Genomic DNA, 20788 nt, shown 5'->3' with positions numbered 1-20788 from the left:
AATGTAAAAATGTTAAGGGCTATCTCTAGCTGGACTAATTTTGGGCAACCTAAAAAAAGCATTTGGATTTGGATCAAAAGTTGGATGATATGAATTCTTCTAAGGGAATACCCATCTGTTTTCATTACTGTAGAGGAGCTTAGACAACTAGCTTAAACTAGTTTTCTAGCATGTAGCTATCTAAATGCAAGTGATCAGTCATGGTTTCGGTACTTGGGAAGTCAGTAATTTTATAAAGAATTTTCTGCCTCCTTTTCTTGCCTTTTTCAATTACCAGGGAAGCATAGACTGTATTGTAGATACAGCTGTCTGAAAGAAAAAGAAGATTCTTCTTAAGAAGAAGGGTTTTATCTGCTCTTTTTATTAAAAACAATTTGTTTTAGAATTTCCTTTTCTACTTTTTTCATCACATTTTTAGGCTTTCACCACATACTAGTTTCTGTAATTTTATGTGTTTCACAATAAATGAAAATATTTTAAGTTCTCATTGAAAACATAAACATTTATGGCAAACTGAATTTTCTTTTCCTCCAAAACTTTTCAATAGTGTACGTGATCTTACTGAACAGAGGTGTGGGGTATGTGCTTGGGTAATGATAGTGTCCAAATGAGGAGATGGAGAGAAACAAAACGTTTGAGGAATAGGAATGAGGTAGAACCCCAAGATGTAGTGGAGGGGTTCAACAACAATGAACAGAGCACTTCAGGTTATTGCAGAAATGTTGTTACTATTTTTGAAGCATTACACATTAGCTATCTAATAGAGATATCAGTAACTATTCAAAGACGTGATCAATTTTACAGTTCCAGTACATATAATTATTTGTGGAAGAGGGCCAGGGTTTTGTTTGTTTGTTTTCTTCTTGTTTTTTCATCTGTGGGTTTAGTTGTCCTGTTATCCCTAGCCCTCTCCAACTCCTCTCCCATGCTCACGTATAGCATAAATCCTATTTCAGGAACTTGCACTGTCAGCCACCACGTTATCTGAACACTTGCCATGTAAGTCAGGGGTAAAAGTGAACTCCCTGATAAACTTTATGGTGCTTCTGGCTCTTCTTTTTCTGTTCTAGAAAATTCTGTTTGCCATGGAGTGTTCTTTGGGAGAAAGAATGAGAAATGTTCTGGTTATGATAAAATGTACTCTATTGAATAAACGGGGCTGGCAGAGTTTCCTGAGTGTGGTCAGACTCTGGATTCATTTAATCGCTGAAAGTTCATCCCATATATTCTTTCTGCAATCACACATTAAGGACTAGATCCCCAGCTGGTTTAAGTCAACATAACTTCACTGGCATCAACTATCTGTTACCCAGGATAATCTGGGTGTTACAACACTCTGGCACATAGAAAGCTAGACAGCACTATAGTTTCCAGCCCTGAACTGGCTCACACAGCATTTAGCTTAAGTGTCCCTGTACTGTACTCCCCGCTGTATCTGATATTACTTCAGGTGCTGAGCCATGCAAACATGTGAGACTTGTGAGAGTGGAAGCAGTCTGGTCATTGCTGTGCCCAAGTTACTAAAGCCTTCCAGATATGGATATGCTAGTGGGAGCATAGAGATTGGAGTAGCAATGCAGTGGAGTCCAGGCCAATATTAAACCCAGATTTCAGGTATGAGCCGAGTTAGCTTCCTCCCAAAAGTGTGGAGTTTTCTGAGCAGTGCAAAGATACCCGTCCTCGTTGGATCAGTGATATAACCATAACATTCAGCCATGTTCATCAGCTGCCAAAAGCCAATCAGGCATAAGACCACTTCTGTGGAACCAGTTCAAATGCGTCTTTACATAAGGATGTAGTTTATCCTAAAGCCTGTCTACCTATCTAGCCTTTGTATACAATTTGCTCATATATAACAGACTTATCTGTTTGTTGGTTTGCAAGAGCTAGAGATCCTGTCCTAAGGCTTGGGATATAATTATGTTCACCTTCTTCTCTAGCAGTTGAGTTAGTGTTACCTTTCATTTCACAAGTGGAAGCTGGATTTCTATCAACCTTGAGAAAATACTTTTCAAATTTCTCACTGAAAGCATCACAGAAGAGAACAGAAATTAAAAGAAGCAGTTGCATAAACATAGGGCTCTAGTGGCAGAGCAGATCCCTGAGGATATCTTGCTTAGCCCGCAGATGAGCATGGATCTTCTACAGGTACTGACAGTCCCACATGATTGTACTAAGGCATTTCAAATAGCCCTATGCCTTTCTTGAGCCAACTGATTTGAGTGCTAAGACTATTTGCTGAATTTATATTTGAGTTGCTGGGCTAGATCTTACATTAGCAGCAGTCAAAGAAGGCAACCAAACACAGATTCCAAAGATTCCTGTGTGTGGCTGGGAAACATGTCACGCTAGCTTTGTTCAGAGAGGCCCAAATGTTTAGGAAGTAGCTGATCTCCCAGGCTGTGATTAACTTGTGCATCTCCATGAGCAACGTGAACAAACTCGAAAAGTTGAACATGGCAGACGCTGCCTCTTAAACTGAGCGTAGGGAAGAAACACATTTTTATGAAAACAACAAATAACGTGTTTATGGAGATAATGGTAGATCCAGGTTACAGTGGTAGGAATGAAGATAAACTCTTTATTTTGTCACAGAAGAAAACTAGAAGCTCTTGAAGAACATTTCACCCTAGAGGCCTGCCTACGAGTGATTCAGAGGGAGCAGAGCTGATGGATTTCTTCCCTTTTCTTTAACACTTCTATATGGGTACCTCTTAGAAGAGGGATGGAAGGAGGGAAGAGATTTTTACCTGCCTCCTGCTGCAGTTCTGAGGACTGACCGTTCCTAGGGACTGTTTTAGGCAGACAGTCCAGAGACAAACGTTTAGAAGAATAACGGAGCTGCATATGTTATTTTCATTTTGGCTTTAGCCAGAGCCTTGTGTCTTACAGAAAGAAATATGAGAGCTGGTAGTGTTGAGTGTTAGTCATTTATTAACTACATCTCTGTCCTTTTTTCTCCTTTTTTGCTTTTGGATTTTTTCTGGAAAGCATGTAAACCTATTGTGTGGTCCTTCAGTTTCCTGGAGGTCATCCTTTCATACTGCTTTATAAAAATAGCCTCTATCTATCAAAGAACCTACAGCTCAGTATTTCTGAGATGGGACATGGAGTCCCTTGAAAAGGGAGTAATAAGAGGCTAAAGGGGATCACATGGATCCAACTGGATCCACTGGTGCTACAACTGGAACTCAGAAAAGGCAAAAATTGATTGCCTTTAATGTGAGAGAAAATCATATTCATTTCCAAGTTTATACTACTTTCAACATGCCTCCAAGTACCTGAGTAGATGCAGCACTTTACATAAAAAAAAAAAAAAAAAAAAAAAAAAAAAAAGGCAATCGAAAGGGAGGCAGCAATAATTTAGCTCAGAAAAAAACCATGGAACTCTATTTCTCATTGAGTTGGCAGAGAAGCTCTCCCATATTCTCAGAAGAAATCGAAACAGATGAAGAAGTCTTGCACAGCCCATTCTCTACAAGGAAGTAGATCATATTTCTCACATCTGTTACCAACATGGCTCATCTGCTCTGTTCCTATCAGAGGGGTAGTCAGGATATCTATGATTTGAGGTTTTGCCATTTTAGGAGATATATTTCTCATCTTGTTATGTCTTTTGCTAATTTTATAGCAGTTTGATGTTATGAAGTAGATCCTCCTTTTCTGTCACTAGTATAAGGTCACTCAATCACAATAATATAATACATTGCTTGCATGCTTTGGCCATTTGAATAGTTTAATTTTTTCTGGTAAAATTCAGCAATGCATCTTCACTTCCTGCTTTTCTGTGGACAGTCTATCCAATGGTAATGTCAAAAGTAACAGTATGTTATGGTGATATATTAGACTTAAAAAATTTCAAATATAATTTAAGGATCTGAAAGTACACTGTCATTAGAGTTTTAGTCTAGGAAAGAATTTTAATTTTATGAGCTATAAAGTAGTTGAGTAATAGACATGACCTAAACAGTTTATTAATTTGTCAACTTGCCAGCATGCAGCACGGAGGGAAATAAACAGGTTGACAGGTCTTCCTGTCTGAATGCAATACAGAAAGAAATTCAAGGATGAAACTAAAGGACCACAGCACAACTGTAGTTCCATGAATACTAACAATCTATATAAACTGCCATCTGAAACACTTCCAAAATATAAAAAGTCTTTGACATATCCAAAGATCTATCCCTTTCTACCTAAAGTATAATAATTCTTGCAAAATTTGGAGATGGAAATTGCCAGAATAAGTCTCTATATGTCCTTAGAAACTTCATATTCAAAGGTTTAGAGCACAGAGTAATATTTAATCGTAATGTGTAAAGCTGTGATTAGAAAAGGCCTGGAAAGGCTTGTTTAATAACTTAATAGTCAATAGTGAAATCCATCACTTATAGAACTGATTTTAGAAAAGAGAAATATTCAATAAAACAGATGCAGGAATACTGTAGGATCACTAAAAAGTAGCTACAAACACAATCTTTCTTCTGTGTATATTACTTGGTACACGGGTGAAGACTCCAGGGAATACCAGTGGAGAAGTACAGAGAAATAATGATCAAGCACAGAATGCTGAGCACCAGCCATTAGTTAATGAAACACTGAAATACATAAAACGCAAGTCTAATCAGAATACAAAAAGTGGTGAAAAGCAAGGAACGTGGTTTAGGGATTTTTTTAATTATTATTTGTAAGGTTGAGTTAAAGGCAATTTATGATGATTTTACAGTCACCTGAGAGATGCCAGACAATGAGCTGCGTCAAAGGCCCAAGAGTTTATCTTATAGGGTGAAAGAGTAGCAGAAGAACAGAAGGCAAAGAGAGATTATCTATCTGCCATTTTCTGTTCTATAAACATGCTTGGTCAGGATGAACTGTAAGTTAAAACCTAAATTTGGGATAAGGTATCTTAGAGACTAAAGACTGGAAAACAGGTTTTCAGTGGCTCCCTTGAGAAATTCAGACTCTGAGAACAACAGGAGAACCCACTTCTGCCCAGACAGGTGTTACAGACATACATATCTTCAAATAACATATGTAGAAGCAGAAATTTAGACAGCTAGTTAGAAAATTACACCTTGTCAGTGCCACCTACATAGCCAGACAGAAAAAGTTGGAGCAGCTGCCACTGCACAATGATTTTCACGTAATTTATTAGGTTAATGCACAGCACTTGTCTCTGTTTCTGTGTGTCCATTTCAAGGTAAAGAATCATCAGAGCTTTTGGTTCCAAGTCAGGATATCACTTAAGGGCTAAAACCCTTTTATTCTTCCAAGTGAGGAAAAAAAAAAGCTGAGATCCTTACTTTGTATCTTAGCTTTTGGATGTCAAATGCATCTTTAATTATGATGTTCTTTCTACTATGATTAGCCTTGTCAGCAGATGTTTTTGCTCAAGAATCAAGGCTATTGGAAACCAATATGTTTCTTAAACTAGCTATGTTTTTCCTCAAACAGAATTCTGATCTAATTGACATATGCATTAAAGGGATTTCCTGTTCTAAATATACTAATTTCCTCAACTGTTGTGACTATGTGTAACATATGTCTCCAAAAGCAGAGTATCCTCAATTACCAATGCTCCAGAGTTCATGCTGTGAAAGCTCAAAGATTTCATACGGTTTTAAAATTTTATTCTTAGGTTCGAGTTCAGTGAGATTTAAGGACATTTATGACCTTTTATGACATGCTCAATATGTTGCAGGATCAGGCCCTTGAGTATTGCCACAAGAAAATATTCAGAATATGATTTTCTGGATTTTGTCATTTGACATGTCATAGAACTGGCTCAACAATCAAAAGAATTTCCAAAACATCTGGAAGGTATCACATTTCATACTGATGGTAGACTTAGGAAGGAAAGTTCCAGATAGTGTAACTTTTTTTTATTTTTATTTTTGTGATGCTAGCCCTGTTGGGAAGAAGCTTATATGCATGTAGCTAAGTTCTTAACAACGTAGAAAATCTAACCAGATCTGGATAAGGGTTTAATAGAAGGATTTAAAAGAGAATATTATGACAGCCTTAGGCATGTCATAAGTGGGTCAGATTGGATATAGTAGAACAGATAGAAGGTGAAAGAACCAAGACTTGCAAGCAAACTGGAGTTTTAACAAGAAGTATTAAGTGGAATATAAAATATTACATCCATATGCTAGAGAAACCACATGTCGAACAGAAGGAATGGTAGACTATCAAAGCAGTGACTTAAAATTTGTTGGGTTTGGCAAAGGAAGCCATAATCAGTACAATAAACAGAGCACTTGAATGCTTAAATAACCTTGAAGAAATGTTGTAACTGCAAACAATATTTGCCAGTCCTCTTGATTACAAAAAAAAAAAAAAAAAAGTGGGATCAATTCTGTTAGGCAGTATTAGGTTTTACTTCCAAAATTTGAGGATACTCAGCATTACTGCATTTTGTTTTTATAGAAAATATATCTCGTTTGTGAAAACACTACCACTTATTAAATACTACATGAAAAATGTCTGCACTTTCTGGGCAGTAAGTAAAAACAAGCACAGCACATGAAGCAGCAAGTTCCTAATGAATAAAAGTGCTATGTGGCACCTTACAGTACTATTCCACATAAAAATATTGTGTGTTATTTATAGAACTGCCTCACTTCATGCAAAGTTAGAAGCTTTTCCATTTTTTAGAACTTTTGAGGATACCATATCATCTTCAAAACTCTTTTTTTCTTTCAGATATTACAATATGCTGCACTAACCAATAAGCTACCTGGAGTCAGAAGTTTAAACTGTTTCTTCTTTTGCTTTAGTCTGAGCTGAAACAAATATCATTCATGGCTTTCAAAGAGATGTTACAAAAAAACAGAGGTTACTTAACAAGTTTCCACGTTGTCTCATCATTGATATCAATAGTCTGACTCTAGGAATTACTACTAGTATTTACAAGCAGATACCGCAGTATCTGAGCCACAGTACAGCAGTCCTACAAACTGCAGCATGTAAGGCTGTATTTTAGACACAATATTTTAGATCTTTGAGAGATCCTTTATTGAATGCTTTTTTCGTGGCTTATGAGTAATCTAATGCTCAGGTGCAGCAATTTATACTTGCTGAACTTTACAACTGGTTTATCTACCTGTTCGTGCATTAAGATAACAAATCACACAGCAATCAGTCAACAATAAAAGGTCCTAAATAACGTCCAGCAATTAGTTTTCCATAGATCATTCCATGCTAAATCACAGTGACTGTCTGAAAAAACGGAAATGTTGATGAAATAATTGTAATATTTCTTGCAGTTTCACAGAAACGAATCAGCACTAGGGTTCAATTTCAAGGTCTGGAGCATCTGTGTTACACCACATTAGACAACAGCCAGTCCGAAACAGGAAGATGTTGATTGTGATCAGTCTGTTTTCAGCTGGAATAGAAATAGATGTACACTGTGAATGTTTTGATTTTGAAGGGCCAGAACATAAGCACTTCCTCATTCACATGGAAGGGGTACATCCCACAGGTGGTCTCTCCTGTAAGAGCCTCCCATGAGGCCTAATTCAACTTTGAACATTAGGACTCACTGTAGCCTGAAAATGAAGTTTCCAAAAAGAATATCATACGTTTTGTAAAAAACCTGACCACTAGTTACTATTGGTTCTGTTTGCCAGATACTGCAAGCTGCTGCTTCAGGATGTTTTATTCTGAAGTAGTTCCATTATGCACAGCAACCTTCTGCAGCACAGGAGAAAATGTATATATTTGTGTGTGAGTTTTTAAGTATCTGTATCAATGAAATAGCGGAGAGTTACCCATGTGGTTATCCTTGAAAGGAGAAGGACCAGATATAAGGGTGGATTCTCTTAGCAGTACTTCATCTGTGAAAGCAAGGCTCTTACAATCAGTAAGCTTTTGTATAGGCCATGCAGATGTGATCTTCAGGACTAGCCTTACTTACCCAGGGAGGCTGTGTATGTGTGAACAACAAGGTGGTAGGAAGCTTGTACCTGCTTCTGCTTTAACAGAAGAGTGACACTCCTTAGCTCTACCATCTTTTGTGACAGTCACCCCAGTCAACCGCACTGAGAATAAAAATAACAATTTGAGCAATTTTCTACCAGTGTAGATAAGACACCCTTTCAACAAACTTTAATGCTTAATTTTTCCCTTTTCCTCCTCAACCTTAAGGCAGAAACTGCTGTGGCATCCTCTGCGAGGGCCTCATCTGTATTTCCAACCTACACAAGTGCATCAGCAAATGTTCAATATGGAAGATCTCTGCCCTGCCCTGTTGCTCCTGCTGGGGCAGAGGGCCTCCCTCATCCCTCCTGAGGAAGAGGAAGAGGGTAAGGGATCTGTGTAGATTAGGGAGGGTGGAGTGGGAAGGAAGGCAAGAGGCAGAAGAAAGGGTTTCATCTTTCAGCGTAAAGCATTTCAAATAAGATTATAGTTTCAGTTCAATAAATGGAGCACAGCTTTTTCTTTCCAAATTGAAATTGGCAAGTGTGTAATGAAGACTAATTGCATATTTTGCATATTAAAAATATTCAGTTTTACCTGCACCCTAGAATCAAGATTTTCTAAAGTAGGATACTGCTTTGGGGGATTTTAGCAGTGACGGCTGTTTAATGGGCGTGATTTCTAATGGATGTACAGCGCCGATCAGTGACTGCAAAGATCTTCCCTCAGCCTCCACTGTTCATTTTCTTTCTCCTTTGTATCAGCATAATACTCCTGGCTTGTGTCAGACTTCATTAATGGTGGTAACATTGCTAGCAGAGGATGATTAGGAAGTCTTGGATCTTAAAAGAAAGAAAACTCCTGCAATCTCATTACTTACTATATTTTACATTATCAGACAGTTTCAGCCTGCAAAATTACTTTAAAGAATATGAAATTTGTTGGGGCTGGGGGGAAGGTTCACATCCCAAAAGGTAGATCCTTTGTATAGCCAGGCTGCCCTGAAACCTCTTCTGTTTCTTGATCCCTAGACCAAGGGCCAAATCATAGCACAACTTACAGCAGCCTGGGAAGGCAGAAGTTCATTTCTGCCTTCCCCTTCGCTATGGAATGGCCCGTTTCTAGGACCCAAAAAAGTAGATGGTATCGATGTAAACAAAATTTCATGGTATCCAGTTTTATGCCCATCCATATGTTGGGAAATCCCCAGCTTTCCATTGCCTTATCACTGCTTATCAGTGCAAAGATTGAATCCAGAGCCAGAATCAAGTTTGAAACCTTCAGTTAATTTTTGCTGTGCTTTGAATAAAGACCCACAAAATTCATCTGGAAGCTCATCTGCAAGTCTGAGCCAGACAATGAAGCCAAAGGCGAAAGGAACGTTCAGCATGGTGAATTGCTAAGTGCGTTCAAAGGGAAGCTCTTCCTCAGTTTATCCATTCTGGGGTCACTTATGTTTTCTGTAAGGTTTTAAAATGCTAGTCTGTTGCTGGCTTTTAGCCAGGGGTATTGCTGGCGCCAGAGAGACTCATCATTTTATCAGGCTTGCCTCTGCTACATGAACATTTAATTGTTTGTGGGATATTCTTAGAACACAGAAATGATAGATCTTTCTGGCTTTCCAGATTAATTCATTCATTTGATTTATTTGTTTTCCCTAATAGTAGAAGAGGTTTCAGCTGAATATTTATTTGGAAGGGCTTGGTATATAGAGAAATGTGAAGCAAAACAAATGTTTTTCTTCCATTTAGATTAGCTGGCTGTAGTGCACATGGAGAATACACAGCCCATGTAGATGCAGAGGAGAAGCCAGTATAAATGTTTGCTTTATAGTATTCAACAAAAGCTGCTAGGGGCATAGCTTGTTCCTGGGGAAAACTGCTTGAGCTCTGCTTTCAGTGTTAGCCCACATGGTTTTCTGGTTTCCAGACTGGGTGTCTGTCTTTGGTGTTAGTGTCTGGAGGCCATGACTAAGAGCAGGGTGCCACTTCAATGCATGCTGAATATAGACAGAACAATTATTCTGATGCACATGCCCTCTCAGGAAAGGATGGGAGTGTGATTCCATTTTCTCGAAAGAAGGGAGGCTCAGCAGGCTATATGCAGAGTGTCCACATGCCTGATTTAGGTACTATAGTATGACGGTTTTTACACTAAAGAGGGCAATGACTAACACAAACTTTCTACTCTCCATAGCATCATATGTAGATCCCTATTCAGGAGAGGAAAGAGGCATGACAGAGAGGTAACACAGTAAGGCAACCCTAGTCTAGGCCCCTATAATTCCTAATTTAGTCCATCCTAACTTAGATGTTGGGATTCCTCTCCACTAGCTGTACAGGAAGAAGTGACTGGCAGCCTTGGTGAGAAGACAGTTTGAAAAACACTTGTTGTTGTCCTGAAAGAGGATGTCATCACAGCAGTGATGACAGCTAAGGCTAACTTGTGATGACTAAGATGGCTGATTGTAGCAGAGGCGGTGCAGTAAATTGCCCAACATCATGCAGGCAAACCTGTGGCCTGCCAGAAAATTGTCCTATGATATCCTAAATCTGGCTGCAGAGTTGTCACAACAAGAAGCAACATAGCTCTAAATAACCGGGGTTGTACAGCCTGTGGACATAAGCTGTGATGTGGGAGACTGTGCCACATTGTTTAGTGTAAATGAGAGAGGCAGGAAATCAAAGAGGGACATGTATCCCTCTCCTCCCTTATATATCGGCATCTGACTACATGGTAACATTTCTCCTAACGCAATGTTTAAGTGCAATGATGGAGCATATGAACACTCAACAGTGCTAAAGATTTCTTCAGTATATGGAGATCTTCTGATTTAGTTCTTCTTTTATTTTCAAAGGGTTTGGATACAGAACATTAACACAGGCGGGAATGTCAGTTTTACTTTTAAAATCCAACTTCTAAATCTCATGCATGTAGACAGGAAAATATTTAATAGTATAGTTTACACCCGGAAAATAAAGCTTCATCAAGGGTTTGTATCAGAGAATTTCAATTTTCCCATATTGAGAAAACTGCAAAAGTTCATTTGGACTTTATAATAATGGTATTTCAACATTATCAGAATGAAATATGTCTATGTTTTCAAACTTTTTCTTTAATGGTTTTGTCTGTTGAGGACAGAAATTCCATTTTACAACTATCTCTAGGATTGAGGAAATTGTTGAGGAAAACTGGAAAGAATGATCATGGAAGGTTCAAAAACCAGAAGACAAATAAAAAGAAACAAAAAATGTAGTATTTCTTAATATTTGGATTTTATACCAATGCCATGAATGCTGGTGGCCTGATACTGTGGTTTGGCAACCCTGCATTCGTTCAGAACCTGAATATTTTTCAGCTCAGTTGTGCTCTCAGACATTTGTGCCAATGAACAATTGCATATGAATGAGGTATCTGTCCACGGATGAGCCCATTTGTTCCTAGTCATAGTTATTCATTATTGATTATTTTTTATTCAGTCACTTATGAATAGCAATACATTGTGGAAACTTGCATTGTTTCAGAAATGCTATATAAACAGGACTTACCAGTCCCCAAACCAAACCTCAGATACATATTGTGATAAAAACTGTAACTCTCCTATTGCTTTTAACCACAGGTCTTGAAGAGCTTTACAGAGAAAAGGTATGATCATTACACAAACGGGAAACTGAGGCACTGAGAAGTGACTTCTCTGAGGCACCGTAATAGGTTAGTGACAGACTCTTGCACCCTATTGGTTAGACATCTCAGCCTCTCTTTTCTTCTAAGGATGCTTTTTTGCTTTTATAGCATTGTTAAAGTTGACCTTTTCTTTCCTTTCCTCCCTCCTTTCCTCCCTCCTTTCCTCCCTCCTTTCCTCCCTCCTTTCCTCCCTCCTTTCCTCCCTCCTTTCCTCCCTCCTTTCCTCCCTCCTTTCCTCCCTCCTTTCCTCCCTCCTTTCCTCCCTCCTTTCCTCCCTCCTTTCCTCCCTCCTTTCTTTCCTTTTTGACAAATTTTCTGTGTGTGCTTGTCCAAAATAGGTAAGTATTGACTTATACTGCTAGACTCAGAAAGGACAGATCAACTTCTAAGCTGTGATTTTACACAACAAAGATGTCTTAGAGTAGCAGAAATAGTCGCTAGTGGATGTGCTAAGAGGAAAAAAAATTGAATTTACCTACAACTATCTTGAAATATATACTGAACTCTTCTTATTCTATCCTGTATACTGACACTTATGATAGTTTCCCTGTTTTGACTCCAAATTTCTTCTGTACTGTTCTGGTCGACATTAAGATTTGAGTGATACAAAGTTTTCTTTAGTCTAAAATTAGAGACTATCTCCCTATGGACCAATCACAGTCAAAATTTGTTGATAGTTATAGCCAACAACTGTACATATAAAATGATCAGGTTTCAAGCTAAAAATGGTATGTCCCACTTGTGATTTTTAATGTTTTCTCCATAAATACTGTAACTTTTAAGACATCAGAGTCAAGACATATCTTATTAAATAATGTGGAAGGAACTGTTATTATAAAAGGTTTTCAAAAATATGTATTGTACAAGCTGTTATAGAAATTGCTGGACAAGTGTTGGAATAAAGCAATGTAAAATTAAAGCTAAATTTTACTGACCTTAAACTGAATAAGAACTGAAATTACTCCTTCATATCAGAAAAGCTACATCAGTGCAATTTTGATGAGATGACTGCTGAAAGAGATTTGAGAAGGGTTCTGTATGCTGTCTCTTAGACATTAGGGCTAATCTTTTCAGACTATTGGCAAAATGAGTTGGCTGCAATCAGGCTGAAGTTTAAAATTTACATAATTCATTATACAGTTGTCTTATGGTTTGGATTTGGTTGAGATGAGCAAGTAGGTACCATTGAAAAATTGGTATTTTTCATTCCAGTCTGCCAGGAGACCCTTAAGATCAAGATCTGACTTTTCAAGTGATAGATTTCATATGGAATCCGGTGTAGGTTTACAATTTTTACATCGACAATAGTCAGTTTGCTTCCATCACAGAGGTTAGAAGCTGTCATTTTAATTTTTTTTTTCTGCCTGCTGGTACGCTACAGCATTCACACCTGCCAGAAAATGTCAGAATGTTTATTCCAGGAATAAAAATGTGGGCACATGTCTGCCTCCCAAAATAAATAGTGCAGCAGATATATTCTGTAGCCTCTCCAATACTCACAGGTTGGCGTTAGTCATTCTTCCTGTGAAAGGGTGGCAATCAATCACTGTCAAAGGGAGCCTTGACTTTGGAGTCAAGAGCAGGGATAGCTGGATCAATGGACAAGGAGCACTAAACTGCATGTAGGAAAAGGATATGCTTTTTTACATGTGTAAGCGGCAGCATTGTAAAGTCACAAAAGCATCTGGACTTGAGAGAAGAAAAATTGCAGTATGGAGGGTTTCCTCATTTGCCAAACAAATCATCTTTCAGTCACAATCTTCTCCTCCCACAAGGCTGGAGGGTGACTATTTTCATTAAAGAAATCATTAAATTTTTGTCCCTGCCAATGGAATATATTCAGAAATCATCTGCATTGATTTAAAGGAAAAAAGGAAATCTTTGTTCTATTGTGAAGTGGTACCACAATTTTAAGATGGCTAACGCCTAAGAAACAACAAAAGTCATATTCAGAGACTAATTTAGTCTGTTAAACTTGGCCTTTTCAAATGACTTGTGTCCAAAGTCCCAATAAACTGGTCTGTTTTCAAAATCTTCCATTTAAGTGATCTGAAACTAAAGTAGAGCAAGTCATGAAAGCTTTACAGGGAATGAGAACCACCTTGTATTTAAAGCACTAGAACAGGAATTGGCTATGTTTCTGGCTCTCACAGAGCCAGAACTCTCCTTGTGTGACTCCGGTGAGTCATTAATCTCCCTTTGCCTCAGTACCTAGAAAAGAAAATACCTCCTCTGCACTTCTTGCTTTGCAAAACAAGATTTGGAGGTGCAGGTACTGTGATTTGAATTCATCTGACTTAGATGAATTCAACAGAGGTTCTAAGTGAGGAACATGCCAATTTTAGGTTCCGTCTACAGTCAGAGGTGAGACTTGAGAATCCCTAAAGGGCAATACAGCCCAGCTGTGGTGTGAAAGGTCCTTTGGTAGCATCTCTTTTTATGCATTCACAGTAAAAAAATTCAGGGTGATCACAGCTCTCATTTTGGCATTTGGTTTAGTTAGGAGATTCTAGGCACTCTTTACAGTGTTTTTACCAAAAAGAGTCTACAGGTGCTACTATCATACAAGGAATACTGTTCAGTAAAATAAATAAAATAGAAATCCTAAATGGCAGATGTAATGGTTGTATACTGATGGGGGTATAATGACTAGGCAAGACTTAAGCATCTGGCTGGTGAATGGCTAGATTTACATTTTGTGAAGAGTTACCAGTTTTGGGTCTCAAATCTGTTTCTCAGCTGAAAGAAGTCTCTGTTCTCCCTAAGACGCACTCTTCATAACAAATTTTGTATTATTTTTGAAAAATGAGAATCTTCAGTAAAGAATGAGTTTTGGTTCTATCCAAAAATAAGATTTTTTCTTTTCTTCCCCCATCCTGCTATGCTCCAGAAGAGCTGATACCTTTTTTCTTCTTTGTGTTTTATAGGTCAAACTCCATAGCTATACTCACCCATGAACCACTACAGGACAAAATTCCCATTGTTCTTGACCTCTTCTAAATAAAACGATAAAATGGTACAGCCTGGGAATAGTTGATTTTTTTAAGGAACCTGTCCTGTAGAAGTATTCCAGAAATCTTTAAAATGTTTCAACACTTGATGAAACAAGGTAGAGAAGATGACTTTGTCTCCACACATGAGCTGTCCAGATGGCCTTGAAAGTCTTTTATTGACCCCTTGGGTGACTGAAATCAGAACTGTGACAACAACACAGTTGCTTTGTAGGTGCTTTTTAGGAAAGACAGGCCAGGAAGGCGAGGTGGTGGAGTTGCCCTTTATGTGAGGGAGCAACTAGAATGTATGGAGCTCTGCCTCGGGGTGAATGAAGAGCAAGTTGAGAGCTTATGGATAAGGAATAAAGGACAGGCTAACACGGGTTACATGGTGGTGGGGGTTTACTACAGGCCACCTGATCAGGAAGAGGAAGTTGATGAGGCCTTCTACAGACAGCTGGAAGTAGCCTCACGATCACAGGCCCTGGTTCTCATGGGAGACTTCAACCACCCTGACATCTGTTGGGAAGACAGCACAGCTAGGCACAAACAATCCAGGAGGTTCCTGCAGAGCATTGAGGATAACTTCTTGACCCAGGTGGTGGAGACGCCAACAAGGAGAGGTGCAATGCTAGACCTTGTACTAACAAACAAAGAAGGTCTGGTTGGAGATGTGAAGGTTGGAGGCAGCCTTGGCTGCAGTGACCATGAGATGGTGGAGTTCAGGATCCTCCGAGGAGGGAGCAGGGCAACAAGTAGGATTGCAACGCTGGACTTCAGGAGAGCTAACTTTGGCCTCTTCAGGGACCTACTTAGGGGAATCTCATGGGGTAGGGCCCTAGAAGGAAGGGGGGTCCAGGAGAGCTGGTTAATATTCAAGCATCCCCTCCTCCAAGCTCAAGATGGCTGCATCCCTCTGAGTAAGAAATCCAGCAAAGTGGGCAGGAGACCTGCATGGATGAGCAAGGAACTCCTGGCCAAACTCCAACAGAAGAAGGAAGCACACAGAACGTGGAAAAGGGGACAGGCCACTTGGGAGGAATATAGGGACATTGTCAGAGTGTGCAGGGATGTGACAAGGAAGGCTAAGGCCCATTTGGAATTAAATCTGGCAAGGGATGTCAAGGACAACAAGAAGGGCTTCTTCAAATACATCCATAGCAAAAGGAAGACTAGGGAAAACGTGGGCCCGCTGCTGAAAGGGGTGGGTGCCCTGGTGATGAGGGATACAGGGAAGGCAGAGTTGCTGAATGCCGCCTTTGCTTCAGCCTTTACAGCTAAGGCCAGTCCTCAGGAATTCCAGACCCTGGGGACAAGAGAGGAAGTCTGGAGAAAGGAAGACTCTCCCTTGGTGGAGGAGGATCAGGTTAGAGATCTTTTGTCCAAACTTGACATCCACAAATCCATGGGCCCTGACGGGATGCATCCACAAGTGCTGAGGGAGCTGGCGGATGTTATTGCTAGGCCACTCTCCATCACCTTTGAAAGGTCCTGGAGATCAGGAGCGGTGCCTGAGGACTGGAAGAAAGCCAATGTCACGCCAGTCTTCAAAAAGGGCAAGAAGGAGGAGCCAGGAAACTACAGGCCTGTCAGCCTCATCTCCATCCCTGGAAAGGTGATGGAGCAGCTCCTCCTGGAGGTCCTCACTAAGCATGCGGAGGACAAGAAGGTGATCAGGAGTAGTCATCATGGATTCACCAAAGGGAAATCATGCTTGACCCATCTGATAGCCTGCTATGATGGAATGACTGGCTGGGTTGATGAGGGCAGAGCAGTGGATGTTGTCTACCTGGACTTCAGCAAGGCTTTGGACACTGTCTCCCATTACATCCTCGTAGGTAAGCTCAGGAAGTGTGGGTTAGATGAGTGGATGGTGAGGTGGATTGAGAACTGGCTGGATGGCAGAGTTCAGAGGGTTGTGGTGAGTGGTGCGGACTCTAGTTGGAGGCCTGTAGCTAGCGGTGTCCCCCAGGGGTCCAGTCCTGTTCAATGTATTCATCCATGACCTGGAGGAAGGGACAGAGTGCACCCTCAGCAAGTTTGCTGCTGATGCAACACTGGGCGGGGTGGCTGACACAGCAGAAGGCTGGGCTGCCATGCAGAGGGACCTGGACAGGCTGGAGAGTTGGGCGGAGAGGAACCTCCTGAAGTTCCACAAAGGCAAGTTCCTAGGAAGGAATAACCCCATGCACCAGTACAGGCTGGGGGCTGACCTGCTGGAGAGCAGCTCTGCAGAGAAGGACCTGGGAGTGCTGGTGGACAACGAGTTAAGCATGAGGCAGCAGTGTGCCCTTGTGGCCAAGGCGGCCAATGGGATCCTGGGGTGCATTAGGCAGAGTGTTGCCAGCAGGTGGAGGGAGGTGATCCTCCCCTTCTACTCAGCCCTGGGGAGGCCTCACCTGGAGTACTGTGTCCAGTTCTGGGCTCCCTCCCCAGTACAAGAGAGACATGGCGCTCCTGGAGAGAGTGCAGCGGAGGGCTACCAAGATGACGAGGGGACTGGAGCATCTCTCCTGTGAAGAAAGGCTGAGAGAGCTGGGCCTGTTGAGCCTGGAGAAGAGAAGACTGAGAGGCGATCTGATCAATGTGTACGAGTATCTGAAGGGAGGGTGTCAAGAGGAAGAGGCCAGTCTCTTCTCCGTGGTGCCCAGCGACAGGACAAGAGGCAACGGGCAGAAACTGAAGCACAGGAAGTTCCAACTGAAGCTGAGGAAAAACTTCTTTCCTGTGTGGGTGACGGAGCGCTGGAGCAGGTTGCCCAGAGAGGCTGTGAAGTCTGCTTCTCTGGAGATCTTCAAAACCCGTCTGGACGTGATCCTGGGCAATGTGCTCTAGAGGACCCTGCTTGAGCAGGGGGGTTGGACTAGATGATCTCCAGAGGTCCCTTCCAACCTCAACTGTTCTGTGATTCTGTAACAATTTTCCCTCTGTCAGCTTGCTGAAGGCACTTCAGTGTCTACAGCTCTCACAAATTCAGGACTTCAGTGTCTTCAACTTTTTCTAAGATTTACTTTAAAAAATGTCCTAAGCAATCTTTTGGTCAAAGGATTGTCAGTATCAATACCCCAACTTTCTCTATTGCACCTAAGATGATAAGCTGCAAACAAGCATGATCCCTTTGGCTGCCCAACAGCCATGTATTCATATATCATCTAAGCTGTAGCTTCTCTACAAAAAACTTTTTTGAAACAGCAAACTTTACAAGGGGCTGAAGTACTATGACTAAAGCATAAGACAATACAAGAAGAGATGGGAAGCTATGACACAGAATATAATTTAAATATTCACACTCTTTGTATATTTTATAATGTCGGACTGAAGAGAATGAAAAAAATCCCAGAAAGTATTCTGTTGGCAAACGATGGCCCAGGGATCTGCACCAATGAAATGTTTAGCGTTTTTACAAAAATAACCTATTTCAATAAAAATGATGTAAGATACCTAGTAGACCTGGTCAGGGCACTGTCTGGAGAAATGGAAGAATTTGGATCAAATCCCCAATTTGGTTGCAAACTAGAGGGATTTGGAACCACAGCTCTCACATCCCAGCTGAGGTTCTGAAACTGCCCTGCTTTTCGTCTTGCTTTCCATGTCTTCTATTTTTGTGCTTCAGTCCTCTGAACCTTAGTGGATCTTTTCTGCACTTGCATTTCTGAAAATTTGCATTTCTGTCAATTTCCCTTGCCCCTCTGAAAACCTCCAAAATGTAAGAAATCATCTATCTCTCTAGAACTAATGAAATTAGGATAAGAAATTAGGGAGTTTAGCATGTTCCAAATACGAGATTGTCCATTTTCTTGCAATGTGAACCACAGTCAGACAGAACTTACTGTCTCCCACTCCTACTCTTCTATGGCTCTATTGAGTGCCTTTCTTTTTATGCATAATTTTATATAGATATGGTGATATCTGAGTAGGGGAGCCAGAAATTGCTCACCTGGAAAAAAAAGCATTTATTCTATTTTTAGCTTTCTCCAGTGCAGGTGACAATAAATAACCACTTCACAACCACAGAGTTTTGTAGGTCTCTGGCAAATGCTTACTGCCCTTCAGAATCTCTGGATTTCTCATTTATTTCTCAGCATGCTGTGTAACCAAGGAGACACACACTCCCAGACAGAATATCTCTGAAAGTAGCATAGACTCCTATACATGGATAAGGAAAGTAGAGATTTACTTGCTTGTAGCATATGAATTAATGTTATTGTGAATATGTTTTGTTAGGAAATAAATATCCTGCAGACAAAACCTATAGATAGTTGGCCAAGGCAAGCATCTGTCCAAATCTGACAATTATCTGGTCAAATACGTAAAAGAACAGACTTACTAGCTTCATCCTAAGTAAGTTCAGTGAAATCTTTGAATTTCTCTGAGAAATTCCACATGACAAGAATTTCAATTCACATAAGACTCTCTTTGCTACTGGCTAGTTAAAAAGGCTTTGATTTTTGTCTTTCTCACAGTTGCTCTTAGCAAAATGAAGAATTAGTCTCCCAGAGTACTCAGCACTTTGTAGTGCAAAAGACCATCCATGAAATGTTCTGATATGGTGTCAAGAATGATGTGAAGTTTCTGGACAAAATGAGAGCAGATGACAAGCCGAGGTAAGTAATGATAACTCTTGAGTTTAGCTGATATATACACTTGGCAGTCAAATATGGGTTTGAAGTTTTGGCTTTTTTTTTCCTTCAGTAATCTAACAGGGAAACAGCTTGATCTTTTGAAATTAAATTAGACAAGCTGTTAATGAAGACTGATTTCTTTGCATAATTTAAAATATGTAGAGAGCTCCCTTGATCTGTGCAAGCTGTACTTGGGCTAGGATTGGGACTGAAGACAAAAGATTTCTCCAAGCCACTCTTCATCATCTTGATCTGTAACCAAACTGAAAGATAAGATGCCCCTGAGTAATTTATAGCAACACAGAAATACGCATCAGTGCTCTCTTACTCTGCCCTGTCATGTATCTTAGTTGTGCTTTCATGTTTTACTCGCAAGAGAATGCATAAGCTGTGTCTTCTCCACTTGATGCAGGGTTCTCATTTCATGGGCAGAGGCTCTTTCTGCTGTACTGGAGAAAATCATGTTACCTCGTTAGGGCCAGGAGTCAGAATCTGCCGTGTAAGTTTTACACTTTAGGATGTATGTTTGGGGGGTGGAGGGCAAAAACATCGGGGAGAGGTCACATTACCAATCCTAGGCTACCTTAGGCACCTACTTCTGAGGTAAGTCCTTGGCAACATTAGCAAAGCTAAGTCAGGGTGACTCAGGTCTTGCATTCTATCATCCTGATGGCACATTCCTTTGTCTCCCTTGCCTTAACGCCATGACCAAGCACTAGGTCTCTTCAGGGAGCTGATTAAAATAGAAAACTAATCTGATTTTTTTAATCCAGATTAATATTTAGCAGAACCAGCTCACCCACCAGATATGAGGGAGAAAGGCAGGAATGTGGAACTGGAGGTAGAGGTGGAATTTGCCACACCGCTGACTTAGATCAGCTTAAACTGCTGTTGAACTGCACTCTTGAGGGTGATTCACAGCCTAGTTCTCTATATAAAAATAAAGGAGTCCCTGGAGAACAGTAGACTCTGCATAATGCAAGTCAGAGCACCTAAGCTAAATGATTCAATTCAGTGGTGTGATCCCCCACGTAGATGCATGCTGTTATTCACTAATGATGCTCTGGACACACACTGGGTGACTGCTTGGTTACATTTTCTCCCCAGTGTTTATTAACTTAGCAAACACGAGGAATGGAGTGCCAAATCTGGCAGTTATTAGTGAGTCCATGCTTTAGCCATTTAATGTTCTGGAATAATTTCAAAAGAGACTGTTTTAACATAGCTTAATTTAACTCAGTTACCCTTTTCACAGATGGTTATCTCACTAGCAACTCCTCTGCCCTCTTCTTCCTATTTTTTTACTAGTAGCATCATTTCTGAACTAAAATACATGGATATCATCTGAGTCCAATATATCTGGGAGCACCCACACTGACCAGTTTTAGGCATGTAACTTTATACACCCAGGTAATGAAAGTCAACTCCCTGAGCTGCTGATGGAAAAAGAGAAGTTCTTCCAAAGCACCTGAGTTGAGCTTCTTTTCTGAATCACTTCGGAAGACTCAGTTGCGCTCTCTGATCATACAGAGAACCTATGGAAACTAACTTGTGACTTAGATATATGAA

The sequence above is a fragment of the Struthio camelus genome, chromosome 1 (genome assembly GCF_040807025.1).
Source record: "Struthio camelus isolate bStrCam1 chromosome 1, bStrCam1.hap1, whole genome shotgun sequence".
NCBI classification, from domain to species: Eukaryota; Metazoa; Chordata; class Aves; order Struthioniformes; family Struthionidae; genus Struthio; species Struthio camelus.
This window is presented reverse-complemented; position numbering follows the sequence as displayed.